Below are 13,546 nucleotides of genomic sequence, written 5' to 3'. Positions count from 1 at the left end.
CCTCAGAAGCCTTCTTGCCGCCCCAGACCACCCCCTCAAGCTGCTTTCAACTCAGTCCTTTGGCGGCTCTCCGTGTCCGAATCCACCCCTTACTCTCTGTTCTCTTGCTCAAAAGCGCCCTCCTTCCCAGCGCCGCACCCCCTGTGGATTGTGCTCTGCCCAGACCCAAAGACCGCTGCTGCAAACACACTGCCCGCCACAGCGGCGACAGGGGTGGAGGACCTGCACTCCAGTGCCGGCGTCCTGAGCGCCCCAGCCCCCAGCGAAACTCTGCTCCCCTGCCTGCTCCTTCCTCAGTGTGGATGACGTACTGTCTTGAAGGCCCAGGCACAACCCCTGCCGGCCCCCGGCTCTGGGGCCCAGATTCCAGATTCAACTTGGAAAGTCTCAGCCTGGGCCCCTCGGCCAGCCTCCAAGTCCTGCCCTCCACAGTCAGCCTCAGGAACCCACCCTCCACACCCAGCCGGTCCCACCGTTCCTCCCCACACAGGTGCCAGCGCCGCAGGGGGCAGTGTACAGTACCTGCAGTGAGGCCAGGGTCTGCCCTGCAGCCAGGGGGCACCTCTCACAGCTGCTGTGACTCACTGCACCTTTGGGAAGCCAAATCCTCCACCCAGGGCCCTTGGGTGTGTGTTCTGGAGCATCCTGACCGCACCCCCACCCCCAATATGCTGCCTGTGACCCTGACTTGCTGTGCAAGGCATCCTTCCCCTAGAGATTCTTGCAAATTACTGGTTCGCATGTGCCCTGCCTTGGAGCAACCCAATCCAGCTGTAAAATGAACACATAGGAAACCACAGACCTTGACTCAGCTTGATCCAGGCCATACCTGGAGTGGGCCTGGGGCTATAAATAGCCGTCACAGTTGATCACAAGAAGATTATGAGAAAAGGCTAGAAGGAGAGCAAGGGAGGAGCCAGTGTTAGACCCAAACTAAGCTACAGGCACACATACCTTCCCGCTGGGCGTGAGCCGTGGTGCATGTTCTCTAGAGTCAGACAGTGATGGGGTAGGAATAGGGGACGGGGCTTCTTCCTGTCAGCTGATGGGAGGACCTGTCCATACTGATGGCCTCTCTGCAGCTGCCCCTTCCACCCCCAGGCCAGGCACATGTCCCCCTCACCCCCATGGCATTTTCCTCTACTATCCCACCCACCCTTGCAGGGGATCCCTTGCAAGAGAAAGGCCTGAGACAGTGAGTTGGGATTTTAATTCCATATCAAAAGTTGATTTCTTCTTCATTCCGTTCATGGACCTTCCCCCCAGTTCTTCCTGTCTTTGTCTCCCGTTGGTTTGAAGTGTTAGACTGTAGCCCCTGGTGTGTAAATAATGTACATAGAATCAGAAGAAAGAAACTTGATATTGAAGTGTTTGAAATATGGAACTGTAATAACTTCTAGGTATTCGAAACCTGTGATTTCTGTGCCATTTTCTGTAAAGATACAAGTAAGAATAAAATTGATGTAAAAACGGCAGAGGAGGGATCCAGGAGTCCTCTGTGGTGAGCATAGCGTGTGTTTGTGTGTATGGGTAGCATAAAAAGTAAATCCATGAAGTCATGTTTAGGTCAAAATTACTAGATTCCTATTTTAAAATTATTCCAACTGTAGAGGCACAGTGGTCTGCCTTTCTCCACTAAGCTGATGTCACTATTTGTCACTGCAATATGGGACCCTCTTCCATTGCAGGTATAACTGAAATATCCCAGCCAGTGCGCCCCTAAGTTATTACCTGTGACTCCTTCCTGCTCCCCACACAACAAATTACACTGACCTTTCCCTCTGGTCCTTACTTATAAACAACCCTAGTTCCTTCGCATCTCAGGTGAAGCCCACAGCCCACCTTGGCCCCTGAGAGTACTGACGCCCTGCCTTTTGTGTACACATGTGCACTCGAATATCTCACCTACAACTCAAACACAGCAACAAATGGAAAAGGCAAAGTCATCTGGAACTGAAAGTCAGATAAACCTATGCTAAATCCCTGGGAAAGAGGAGAATAAACAAGAGAAACAGCGTAAGGGAGACCCCCTGAGATCACTTGAGGACAGCTGCACCCCGCTGACTTGATGATGTGTTGGGTGGAATTACAAGATGACAGAGCAGACGGAAGGGACTTAGATAGCTTACAGTTGAGCTTTTGGCTCAAGAAATCTCATAAGATTGTTTCAGATTGGCTCAGATATGGAACTCGTTGTCAGAGAGGTTTTTCTGGCAGCCAGTCATGAAACGAGAATGACAGGGGGTCAGTGGTCCCTGTACCCCAGACTGGGCCCAGGTACAACCCTCCTGGACCCAGAGCCTGGGGGATACACATGGGAGATCTCCGACTTCTATGCGTGGAAAGGAAGGGCCCAAGAGCCTGCCTTCAAGTTCTGCCCACACAGGGCTCCCCCAGGCCACCCCTGAGCATGTCGGGTCCCTGCAGGACTCACTGTCACCCCCGGCTCTAGGAATGCCTTGCCCTCACCCTGCTCACCCCCGACACTCCAGCAAATGCACAGCCTCTCATCCTTCATGTCCCTTCCTACCTGGAGCCTTCCCGACCCTCCAGGCAGAGTCTACAACCTCTGTTCTCTCATATAGCACATGAGACATTCCTCCATTTCTGCGCTCTATGCATTGTGTTGTAACTTTTTATTTACAAGTTTATGTTCCCCACAAGACTGATTTCTTCAAGGGTGGCTATGGTATCTTATTCATCTTTTATCCCCAGGACCCATCAAAGGGTCACTCAAGCCACTGTTGAATGAATAAGTGAATGAATGAATGAATGTTCTTTCTCTAACTCATCCATTTATTTAACAATTTCAAACCATTTATTGAGCATCTACTGTGTACCAGGTAGTGGGGCAAGGCACTGGGGACAGAGTGGTGGGCACAGCAGTCCTATTTGGGGAAGTAAGATACAAAATTGCAAGTGTCCTAGGCCTCAGAGGCTCTAGATGAGGGACCATGAAAGCATATCCATGGGACTTGGGTCAAGGTGCTTAACCTCTGAACCTCTCCTGCGTTCTAAATCGAAATAATAACCCTGGGTCCTTCAGTCTCGTACTGTTGAGAGGAAGAAGCGAGGACAATGGCAAAGGTATCACATGAGCAGGAGAGAAAGGTGGCCACACCATGCAGCCTCCTCAAGCTGTGGGGGCGGGGTGGGGGGAGAGGGGCTGGCAGCTGCCCCGCCCTCAGTTAGATCTCGGGGACAAGTGGGACACTCAGAGGCTTGGGAGCTGCCAGAAATCCTCCTGGACGATCAACCCAGGGGATTTACCCTGGGAAGAGGCATGCAGCTCTCTGCAAAGGGACATACACATAGGCCTCTGGGCAATCAACGAGGGGAGAGGCTGTGATGCCATAAGGGAAAAACAGGACAGGAAAGGAAGGGCCTGAACAGCCGGGGTCCTAGGGTGCAGAACTAAGAGAAACCCTGCTAGGTGCTGACTGCACCCCAGGGGGGCCTTCTGCCAGAGGATCCTGTGGAGCATGAAAGGGAGATTTTATTCCAGGCTCCGCAGGCCCAACGGGCTGCCGATAGATGGCTGCGTGCACCAAGAATAGGCAGAGAGTGATAAAAGGACATGAGGGACTGATTTTTTAAACCAATTAATTAATTAATTAATTGATTGATTTTTGGCTGCGTTGGGCTCCGTTGCTGTGCGCGGGCTTTCTCTAGTTGTAGTGAGCAGGGGCTACTCTTTGCTGCGGTGCGCAGGCTTCTCATTGCGGTGGCTTCTCTTGTTGCGGAGCACAGGCTCTAGGAACGTGGGCTTCAGTAGCTGTGGAACGTGGGCTCAGTAGCTGTGGCACGTGGGCTCAGTAGCTGTGGCTTGCGGGCTCTAGAGCGCAGGCTCAGTAGTTGTGGCGCACGGGCTTAGTTGCTCTGCGGCATGTGGGATCTTCCCGGACCATGGCTCAAACCTGTGTCCCCTGCATTGGCAGGCGGATTCTTAACCACTGCGCCACCAAGGAAGTCCATCCAGGGCAGTTTTTACCTTCCCAGAAGTAGAAACAAATGACAAAAGCCAAATCTGGGCTCAGCCAACAAAGCTTTGCAGTTGAGATGATGACACAAGAACTAAATAGATGGATATATTTATGAACAGGAGAGTATTAAGTGCTGAGCTGAATGGCAATAGATACAGGAGAGCGTTTGGAGGACAAGAGCGTCCTCTAACAAGAGTGCCTCTTTCTCCTCCTTCATATGTTTGTCTTCTGTTCAGGAGTCAGTCTACCTGTGGTTTCCATGCAGGAGGAGCAAGAGCCCAGGAAGTGGGGGCAGACAGCGCAAAAGGTGGGAACAGACTCAGGAGCCAGGCACATGGCCCTCCTTCATCTGGGGACTTAAGATGGCATGGTTACAAAGCAATTGACAAGAAACTTGGATATTTCTGTGACATACAACATTTTTATGTAATAACTAGAATTATGACTGATAACATTATACCAGGACATATTAGATTTTTAGGAATTCCATATAAATTTTGGAATATCTGTATTAATGACATTTACTCATAAAATATAACCTGAAAAGGTTAGGGCCACGTATTGGACAATGTTTCCCATGTAATTTAACTTACCAAATAAACCTAATTAGTTTAATATCTCTCTTCAGGATGTTTTGAGGGTCTTTTGAAGCATCCCAAAGGTGGCTAGAGAGCAAAAGAACTTTATTTAGAATTTGACTTGGGGAAGTTTGTCAAAGATATCAAAAGTTTTTATTTATTTATTTATTTGGCCACACCACACGGCATGCGGGAGCTTAGTTCCCCGACCAGGGATCGAACCCATGCCCCCTGCAGTGGAAGTGCGTTCAGAGTCTTAAACACTGGACCACCAGGGAAGTCCCTCAAAAGGTTTTAAAACATAGTCAGATAGGATCTTTGGTCACTGTGAAACAATACTTGTTCATTCAACCAAAGTGACAATAAAAGATTTTTAAGGAAAATACAGATCATTTAGAAGGCAAAGAAACTCACAATCTATTATCAAAATTAGCTCAACATTTCAAGAAAACTTTGTTCTTTTTTTTTTTAAACATTTTGTTAGTCTTTTTTTTTTTTTTTTTAGATTTATTTTATTTATTTATTTTTTATTTTTGCCTGCTTTGGGTCTTCGTTGCCGCGTGCAGGCTTTCTCTAGTTGCAGCGAGCGGGGGCTACTCTTCGTTGCAGTGCACGGGCTTCTCTTGTTGTGGAGCACGAGCTCTGGGCGCACGGGCTCCAGTAGTTGTGGCACATGGGCTCAGCGGTTGTGGCTCATGGGCTCTAGAGCGCAGGCTCAGTAGTTGTGGTGCACAGGCTTAGTTGCTCCGCGGCATGTGGGATCTTCCCGGACCAGGGCTCGAACCTGTGTCCCCTGCACTGGCAGGCGGATTCTTAACCACTGCGCCACCAGGGAAGCCCAAAACTTTGTTCTCTTAACACAGAGAGAAAACCAAACTCTAGTCCTGCACCAGCCCACCCTCAATAACAAAATTCATTTACCTAACTCAATTCAATTCCAATCCCAGCCTGACCATGCACAAAATTATTTCCTCAGGGTTCCCCATTCTACAAACCTTCCACAACTTTCTGTATCTATATTAGTGTAGCCCTTATTTTTCTTTCCTGTTTAAAAATAACCAGCTTTGGGACAAAATCACTTTCTTTCCCCTTAACAAAATGCATTTCCATTCCTCATACCTTCTTTTGCCGAAAACACACATCCTACTTTCCTTTCGTACTAAAATGTTTCCCTTATTATCCCAGTAGCTTTAGTTTTATATATATATATATATATATATATATATTACAATTTTAACCCTTAAAAACCTTAATCACGGGCTTCCCTGGTGGTGCAGTGGTTAAGAATCTGCCTGCCAATGCAGGGGACACGGGTTTGAGCCCTGGTCCGGGAAGATCCCACATGCCGTGGTGCGTGCAGCAACGAAGACCCAATGCGGCCAAAAATAAATATATTAAAAACAAAAAACAAAAAAACCTTAAACTCTAGGGAAAACTGAGAAGCAAGTAATTGTGACCTGTTTGTCATACCAGCATTTCCTGATAGGCAAACTTAGGAACATTCCATAACCTCTAGAAACATACATCTTTTCATAGCATAATTTCTTTCCTCATGTGGTAGGTACATGTGTCTAATAAACCCAAACATCTTTAGTTTCCTTCTCGTAAGAAGACAAAGTAGGCGAACTGAGACCTGTTTAGCAGTCAATACTCCAGTATTTTATTTTATTTTGAAATGACCTGAATATTCAATGAATTCCATAATTTAACTTAACTTAGAAAAACTCTAAAGTTTCAAGTTACCAAAACTTTGAAGAAACTTTTTTTTTTGGCTGCGCCATGCGGCCTGCGGGATCTTAGTTCCCTGACCAGGGATTGAACCCCCTGCCCCCTGAGTTGGAAGCTGCAGAGTCTTAAATACTCTACCATCAGGGAAGTCCCTGAAGAAACTATTTTTGATAGACATACCCAAAACATAATTATTCCTAAATAAACTCATCTCACTTACCTTTATTTTAAAACTTATGAAAAAGTCATAAGGTTAATTTTTCTTGCTAAGTCTGCAACAGAAATAACATGAATTTATTGACCTTCAATAAACGTAGGTACAATAAATGTACCATGCTCAATGTTGATGTCTCCAAAGACAATTAAAACAAGTCTAGGGGTTTCCCTGGTGGCGCAGTGGTTAAGAATCCGCCTGCCAATGCAGGGTACATAGGTTCGAGCCCTGGTCTGGGAAGATCCCACATGCCACGGAGCAACTAAGCCCGTGCACCACAACTACTGAGCCCACAATTACTGAAGCCCGTGCACCTAGAGCCTGTGCTCCGCAGCAAGAGAAGCCACTGCAATGAGAAGCCCTCGCACCACAACAAAGAGTAGCCCCCCCCAACCCCGCTCGCCTCAACTAGACAAAGCCCGCTTGCAGCAACGAAGACCCAATGCAGCCAAAAATAAATAAAATAAATTTATATTAAAAAAAAGTCTAAACTAACTTTAATACCAGATATTGATTTAATACTTCATATTTCCCAGATCATGTGAACCTGAAATTCATTTTGGTCAGTTTCGTTTATATTTAGAAATATTTAATTTGTAAGCACTTACTTGTAAGTCAAATAGGGCTCTTTTATAATTTAATTTTCATAATACTATCTGGAGGTAGAGACATATCATACGTATAATACACACACAGATATACAAACAGAAATAAGTAGAGATTTCATAGCTTCACTTTAAAACTTAGTTATGAATCAGGTATTACAATATAAACTTACTAGTTTATAAATAACAGTTGGAATACATTAAATTTATTTGCTCAGATGACTAAGGCTCTACTATTTGTGGAAAAGACTTTTAAGTTTTGTATTTGTCCTTGATGAATCCTCAAGGAGGCTATGAGGAGCTGTTACAGGGGTTTGAGCTTAAAAAGTCCTTTTTCCGTCCTTTTTTCCCCCTTTGGTTTTGGGTTCTACCTGGTAGAGCCAATTAGGCTCAGTCATTGTGGGCTGTATTTACATTTCTGATTTGTAGAGATCTGCAAGACAAAAACAGTTGCTTTTAATTCCCCAAAGAACTGGTCTGCCACCTAAATGATATTAAAAGATTGATTTGCCCAACTACATTTTCTTTAATTTGCTTTTTTTATATCAGTGAGAAGATTCCCAACTAAACTGAAAATCAAGAGATCTATGGTCTAGAACTTCAGGATTAAACTTATCATGTCTTCAAATGTTTGCACAAAGCATTCAATAAAGGACCTCTTTCTGAGGGTACAAGTTAAACTCAGAGCAAATAAATCTCTATTATTGTTTTTATTAGTCCCTGACTATTAGCTCCCAGTTTTTATTTCACATTGTGTGGGCTCAAGTAACCCTACTGGTTTCCTTTAGCATGCTTAATATTGCCTGAGGGGCAGATTTATTATATGCCCTGTCTTATAATATCAGGCAGGGGAAGCATTCCCCACAGAGACATAATTAGGCAAAAGAGATGTAACCATCTTATTGTATAAAGCCCACTTAAGGGCTTCCCTGGTGGCGCAGTGGTTGAGAGTCTGCCTGCCAATGCAGGGGACATGGGTTCAAACCCTGGTCTGGGAAGATCCCACATGCCGCGGAGCAACTGGGCCCGTGAGCCACGATTACGGAGCCTGCGCGTCTGGAGCCTGTGCTCCGCAACAAGAGAGGCCGCGATAGTAAGAAGGCCCGCGCACCGCGATGAAGAGTGTCCCCGCTTGCCGCAAGCAACTAGAGAAAGCCCTCGCACAGAAACGAAGACCCAACACAGCCGTAAATAAATTAAAAAAAAAAAAAAAAGCCCACTTAAATATAACAATTTTTAGAAACTTTCATCTCAACTCTATCATCTTTAATACCTTTAACTTTAGTTTACATCAGGACCCCATCAACCTGTCCTGGTTTTACAAGGAGTCCAGAAACCTTTCTTTTTTATCCTCCAGCCATTTAATCTATTTTTGTATAATGGCTTTGGGGTCCCCAGGGAGGGGTTGAGCCAAGGGACTCAGGCCGTTTTGTCAATCTTTTTATTTATTTATTTATTTTTGGCTGCGTTGGGTCTTCGTTGCGGTGCGTGGGATTCTCATTACGGTGGCTTCTCTTGTTGCAGAGCACGGGCTCTAGGCGCCCGGGCTTCAGGAGTTGTGGCTCGCGGGCTCTGGAGCGCAGGCAGTAGTTGAGGTGCACAGGCTTAGTTGCTCTGTGGCATGTGGGATCTTCCCGGACAGGGCTCGAACCCGTGTCCCCTGCACTGGCAGGAGAATTCTTAACCACTGCGCAACCAGGGAAGCCCTTGTCAATCTTTTAACTTGATTAATTGGCTTAACTGTTGTCCCAAGCAATTGCTGGTCAAGTATCTCAGTGTAATTTTCTTCCAGCTTTATATATATGAGATATATATATATATATATAGTGTTGTATCAAACCTTTGTTTTAATCCCATTAACATCCGTTTTATTTATCCCATTTCCTTTTTTTTTGGCCACGCTGAGAGGCATGTGGGATCTTAGTTCCCCAACCAGGGATCAAACCCGCACCCCCTGCAGTGGAAGTGTGAAGTCTTAACCATTGGACCAACAGGCAAGTCCCCTATTTATCTCATTTTTAAAAAAAATATTTATTTATTTTTATTTATTTATTTTCTTGGCTGCATCAGGTCTGAGTTGTGGCACGCGGGATCTTTGTTGCGGTGCTCGGGTTTCTCTCTAGTTGTGGCACACGAACTCAGTAGTTGTGGCGTGAAGGCTTAGGTGCCCTGCAGCATGTGGGATCTTAGTTCCCTGACCAGGGATCAAACCTGCGTCCCCTGCATTGGAAGGCGGATTCTTTACCACTGGACCACCAGGGAAGTCCCTCTCATTTTTTAATAACCATCTAAAGATTTCTGTCCTGTTAGGATGAGTCCTTTTAAAATTTCCATCCTGTTGGGACTTCCCTGGTGGCACAGTGGTTAAGAATCCACCTGCCAATGCAGGGCACACGGGTTCGGTCCCTGGTCTAGGAAGATCCCACATGCCATGGAGCAACTAAGTCCGCGTGCCACTACTACTGAAGCCCACGCAGCTAGAGCCCGTGCTCCACAACAAGAGAAGCCACTGCAATGAGAAGCCCGTGCACCGCAATGAAGAGTAGCCCTCGCTTGATGCAACTAGAGAAAGCCCACGTGCAGCAACGAAGACCCAACGCAGCCAAAAATAAATAAATAAAAATAAAATAAGATAAAATTTCCATCCTGTTGGGAAAAAGTCTCTTGACTTTCCCCTCAGCTTTTCTTTTTTTTTCCTGTTGATCAACCTAATTAACATTAATTAACCTAATATTTTTATTAGCTTCTGTAAGACCCACTGAGGGGACGCTAAGACAAAAATAAGGTTTCTCAAACTGGTTTTTGTTTGTTTGTTTTAAACTAAGAGAGTTTTTAGGTTAGCTGTTTTTTATATACATATATATATATATATATTTTTTTTAAATCCACCTTCTAATTTGTTTTTTTCATAGGTACCAATAAAACAGCTGTTTATAATGAGTACTCTCTAAAAATTTACCAGTTTAGAAGTTTTTCCAGTTTAAAGGATCCATTGTCTGCCCGTTGACGAGTAGTATCTTAGGTACTCAAATCAATAAGATGTAAGAGGTGTCCCCACAAGAGAGTGCAAAGGATGCAGCCTTCGCAAGATCTAGGAAGTTTACTCCCCAAAATAGCCTAAGAAAGTAAAGGCCTTTGTTGTACAGGACACAATGAAGGTTAAGATGACAACAGCCCCTGAGAGTTGGTACAGTCAGACAAAAGGCTGCTCAAAATCCCAGTCTATTTGACTGGCTGCCAAGTGTACACCTTATGTGTACCTTCCAGATGGGAGAGACAAAGCTCTCAAAATACAGGGGGGAAAAATGCCTAAGAAGATCAGGTAGAATAGTTACATCTCAGAAACACAGGGAGAGACATGCAAGTTTCCCCCGAGAAGGGCTTTTGTTCCTTTAAGGTCAGAGTTCTGAAAAGATGTTTTATCAAGCCTTTTCAAGCTGTGCACACAAACAAACAAAAAAGAAAGGTCAAAAGAACCCCAGTTTGGCCATTTTTAAGGTGAAAATTCCTTTAATTCCAATTAATAGGCAAGAAATTTATTCTCTGCGTACATAATAAAGTCTTCCCAGTGTCTTTCAACTGAGGATAACCAGGTACCTTTTCTTTTTTAAAAAATTTTTATTTATTTATTTATTTATGGCTGTGTTGGGTCTTCGTTTCTGTGCGGCTTTCGCTAGTTGCAGCAAGTGGGGGCCACTCTTCATCGCGGTGCACGGGCCTCTCACTATCGCGGCCTCTCTTGTTGCGGAGCACAGGCTCCAGACGCGCAGGCTCAATAATTGTGGCTCGTGGGCCTAGTTGCTCCGCGGCATGTGGGATCTTCCCAGACCAGGGCTCGAACCTGTGTCCCCTGCATTGGCAGGCAGACTCTCAACCACTGCGCCACCAGGGAAGCCCCAGGTACCTTTTCTTGAAACTAAGTTTCAAGGAAAACCTACTTCCCCAGTGAGGAGTTTAACACCACTGAATAAAACTTAGGATCATCAGTCAATAATGGGAGATCCAAGACCCAGGAGAGACTCACCCAAATTTGTCTGGACTCTCTGAGGAGGCAGACTGGCTCAAGAGGTCTCTACTGGTGTCAAAGCTCTGGTTTGTCGTGGAGTTCAGGCAAAGAACAGAAGTTGAAACCAAGCAGGAACCTGTGGGGTCCTCCTGGGTACAAAAGCCTATCTGTGTCCCCTGTTTCTTGTTTTTAGGAAAAAAGGCTTCAGCCTCCTAGACCTTCGCTGAGTACAAAAGGCAGATTCAAACAGTTTCTAATTAGGGAAGTAAGGGAATGTAGAAACAGAGGAGGAGCAATCAAGAAACAATAGTGCAGAGAACTTCCCTTTGGTCCAGTGGCTAAGACTCCATGCTCCCAATGCAGTGGGCCTGGGTTCAATCCCTGGTCAGGGAACTGGATCCCACATGCTGCAACTAAGATCCCGCATACCACAACTAAAAAAAAAAAAAAACCCCACATGCCACAAGGAAGATCCTGCATGCTGCAACTAAGGTCCAGTGCAGCTAAATAAATAAATATTAAAAATAAATTAATTAATTAAAAAAAAAGAAACAATAGTGTAGCAATTAAAGCAGGATCCTGGGTCCTCCTCAAGGGATATATATAACAATATCTTTGAGTTCTTCTACAGGAACTAAGGCCCCCACCCAGGTGGAGGATGGTAACTTCAGGCTGAGCACAAGATTCCTGGAACGTTGCCCTGTTACCTCACCACAAACCAATCAGAAGAAAGTCACACACACCCTGCAGCACTCACCCCAAATTTTGCCTATAAAAACTTTTCCCTGATAATTCTAGTTATTACTTTAAAATGTATATCTCAGAAATAACTAAATTAAAACAACAACAACAACAACAAAAAACTTTTCCCTGAAAGCCATCAAGTAGTTTGGGGTTTTGAGCACGAGCTACCTGTTCTCCTTGCTTGACCCTGCAATAAACCTTTCTCTGCTCCAAACTCCGTGATGTTTTCATGTGTTTGGCCTCATTGTGTGTTGGACACATTAACTTGGATTTGGCAACAAAGTCTGCTCCGGATCCCTTTGCTGGTTGCCCAAACTGGCAACTGAAAAGAAAAAGCACAACTTAATAGTTGAGAGAAATGTTTTATTTGGGAACTTTACTGAGGACTATAGACCAGGAGACAGCCTCTCAGATAGCTGTGTAACTCTTCAAAAGAAGTAAGGGAAGAGCCAGGATATAAAGGTGTTTTGCTTAAAAGAAAAAAGAAAAACAAATGTAGTCAAACGTCAAGATTACTTCTAATCACAAAAAACAGACATCTCAGGTTAATGATTTTAGTGACTTTCTATGTATGGGAAGATGCAAGAGCCTGGGCTCATTGAAATTATTCCTTTGATATACATCTTAACTATCAAAGGCCAGTATCTTGTTTTGCTCCATCCTGAATTTCTCTCAGGGTGCATGGTCGGGGGCAGCTGCAGTGGTGAATAGCTTGATGGCAGGTAATATTTGTTGTTTACTGAAATGGCAGACAACATTCTTTGTCCACGTGATCATTCCAATAATGTCCTTTGTAAGTGGTGGATCCAATCCAGAACCACACATTTATTTTTTTTATTTGGCTGCACCGGGTCTTAGTTGTGGCACGCGGGATCTTTTCATTGCAGTGTGTGGGCTCCAGAGCACGCGGGCTCAGTAGTTGCGGCACAAGGGCTTAGTTGCCCTGTGGCATGTGGGATCTTAGTTCCCCAACCAGGAATCAAACTGTCCCTTGCATTGGAAGGCAGATTCTTAACGACTGGACCACCAGGGAAGTCCCCAGAACCACACATTGGATTTAGTTGCTAAATCTCTGTAGTGTCTGCAATTGGGAAAAGCCCTCAGTCTCTCCTGGCCTTCCTTGACCTTGATATTTTTGAAGATTTCAGGATAGTTTCGTTATAGAATGTCCTTAATTTGAGTTTTTCTGGTATTTCCTCATGATTAGGTTGTATAACCTGAATCTAATCATAAGGAAATATCAGACATAGACTCACCACAGCCCCATCCCAGCTCTGCTTGTACCCCTGCCCCCTTCACCTGCGAGGATGGGGTGGGGGTCCCAGAACAGGAGGTGTGGTGGGCAACCTGCTTATGAGTCTGCCTTGAACCTTAGTTGTGTGTGCTCAGCGGCACATGGGACTAGGGCAGGCTGCTCCCCTGCCCTTCAGGTACCCAGTGTCATTGGGAAGATGTGACCACATGCGGTGTACAGAGAGTAAGGCAGCACCTCAGCACACAAGCTACAGGTTGAGGTGCCATGAGTGCCCTGGGAGTGTTACCCGAAAACTGGGTTCGCCTCTCGGTAGGTGTTGGATCAAAACACACAACCAAGCCAAAGCACAGGGGAAGGAAGGGTTTATTACTTGCAGCAAGTAAGAACACCAGGGAATCTTTCCCAAAGCAGTGTCTCCTAAAACAGCAAAATT

Source organism: Eschrichtius robustus, chromosome 1 (genome assembly GCF_028021215.1).
Source record: "Eschrichtius robustus isolate mEscRob2 chromosome 1, mEscRob2.pri, whole genome shotgun sequence".
Lineage (NCBI taxonomy): Eukaryota > Metazoa > Chordata > Mammalia > Artiodactyla > Eschrichtiidae > Eschrichtius > Eschrichtius robustus.
This window is presented reverse-complemented; position numbering follows the sequence as displayed.